Source organism: Cebus imitator, unplaced genomic scaffold, assembly GCF_001604975.1.
Source record: "Cebus imitator isolate Cc_AM_T3 unplaced genomic scaffold, Cebus_imitator-1.0 Scaffold266, whole genome shotgun sequence".
Classification (NCBI taxonomy): Eukaryota; Metazoa; Chordata; class Mammalia; order Primates; family Cebidae; genus Cebus; species Cebus imitator.
Genome location: NW_016107581.1, coordinates 2560313 through 2562542, shown reverse-complemented (window position 1 = coordinate 2562542; position 2230 = coordinate 2560313). Strand labels below are relative to the sequence as shown.

General features: G+C 47.1%; 1 protein-coding gene across 8 annotated transcripts in view; it reads right to left on the bottom strand.

Moving 5' to 3' along the window:
* Window positions 1-2230, bottom strand: part of TRPM4 (transient receptor potential cation channel subfamily M member 4) — a 53789-nt gene that overhangs the window by 38124 nt on the left and 13435 nt on the right. The gene's annotated exons all lie outside the window — the stretch shown is intronic.

Sequence of the window (2230 nt, the reverse complement as noted above, 5' to 3'; positions counted from 1 at the left end):
GGTTTCACCATGTTGGCCAGGATGGTCTTCATCTCTTGACCTTGTGATCCGCCCCGCTTGGCCTCCCAAAGTGCTGGGATTAAGCCATAGCACCCGGCCAGTCATTTCTTTTTCTTACTTAATTATGTATTTATTTTAGAAATGGGGGTCTTGCTGTGTTGGCCAGGGTGGTCTCAAACTCCCAGCCTTAAGTAATCCTCCCAACTTGGCCCCCCAAAGTGCTGGGATTACAGGCATGGGCCACCGCACCAGCCTAATTTTTGAGACAGGGTCTCTCTATTGCCCAGGCTGGAGTGCAGGGGCATGATCACATCTCACTAGTCTTGATCAACCTACCTCAGCTTCCTAGGCAGCTGGGATCACAGGCACGCACCAGCATGCCCAGCTGATTTTTTAATTTTTGGCAGAGACAGAGATCTTGCCATCTTGCCCAGAATGGTCTCTAACTCCTGGGCTCAAGGGATCCTCCTACTTTGGCCTCCCAAAGTGCTGGGATTACAGCTATAAGCCACCTCGCCTGGCCACCTCCCTCCTTCAGGAGGGAGCTAGATTTTGAAGACAGTAATGCTTAACTTCCCAAGGGAGGAGGGGCTGAGGGCCTGGACTCCTGAGTCCCTGAATGAGGCAGGTGTTTCTTGAATGAGTCAATCCTGTAATTGATTAACCATCCAGGAGCGTGAGGGGGTGAAAGTTCAAATAAAAAGTGAAGGAAGGAATAGAAAGGACTATCCAAACACAATCCAGATATTCATCAAAACCCAACTGCACCATAAAGATACTGCTATGTGAACTCTACACCCATTACAATTAGAAAGAAAACCGGGTCCGTTGGCTCACACCCGTAATCCCAGCACTTTGGGAGGCCGAGGGGGGTGATCATCTGAGGTCAACAGTTGGAGACCATCCTGGACAACATGGTGAAACGCCGTTTCTACTAAAAATACAAAAATTAGCCAGGAGTGGTGGAAGGTGGCTGTAGTCCCAGCTACTCGGGAGGCTGAGGCAGGCGAATCGCTTGAACCCAGGAGGCAGAAGTTGCAGTGAGCAGAGATTGTGCCAGTGCACTCCAGCCTGGGTACAGAGTGGGACTCTAATAAGTGGAAAAACTAACAGTAAGTCAACTTGTCACGAATTAACACATTAATTCAATACAGCCCGGGGAAAGAGAGCGTATGAGAGGAAGTTTGGAGGTGTTTACCCTATTTTAAATGGAACAGAATAATTTTCAACTTCAAATGGAAAAATAAATGTCAGAGAAGAGCCAAGAAATTTTTCAGAAAGGACAGTGAGAAGGAGTTTTCACTAACATATATTAAAACATCTTTATTTATTTATTTATGTATATTTTTGAGACAGGGTCTCATACTGTCACCCAGGCTGGAATGCAGTGATGCCGCCTCAGCTCACTGCAGCCTGGACATCCTGAGCTCAAGCGATCCTCCCACCTCAGACTCCCCAGAAGCTGGGACTACAGTCATGTGCCACCATGCCTGGCTATTTTATTTTTTGTAGAGATGGGGTTTCACTATGTTGCCAGGCTGATCTTGAATTCCTGAGTGCAGGTGACCCACCTGCCTTGGCCTCCCAAAGTGCTGGTTACAGGCCAGAGCCACCACACCTGTTCTGAAAACCTCTTTAAACTGCTATAATCAAAGCGTAGTTTGACCACAGGAATATATAAGTAGAGAAATTTTTTAAAAAAGTTTTCGAAACAGATTTCAGCAGATGAAGGATCTGAATACACAATTGCAAGAATTTCTATATAATCCCAGCACTTTGGGAGGCCGAGGCGGGTGGATCACAAAGTCACGTGATCGAGACCATACTGGTCAACAAGGTGAAACCCCGTCTCTACTAAAAATACAAAAATTAGCTGGGCATGGTGGTGCGTGCCTGTAATCCCAGCTACTCGAGAGGCTGAGGCAGCAGAATTGCTTGAACCCAAGAGGAAGAGGTTGCGGTGAGCCGAGATGGTGCCATTGCACTCCAGCCTGGGTAACAACAGCGAAACTCCATCTCAAAAAAAAAAAAAGAATTTCTATTCAGCTAGGAAAGGATGGTTTATTTACTAAATGGTCATAAAGAAATAGCTTCTCATTTGGACGAACAGAAATATAGACTCCTGCCGGGCGCGGTGGCTCAAGCCTGTAATCCCAGCACTTTGGGAGGCCGAGGCGGGTGGATCACGAGGTCAAGAGATCGAGACCATCCTGGTCAATATGGTGAAACC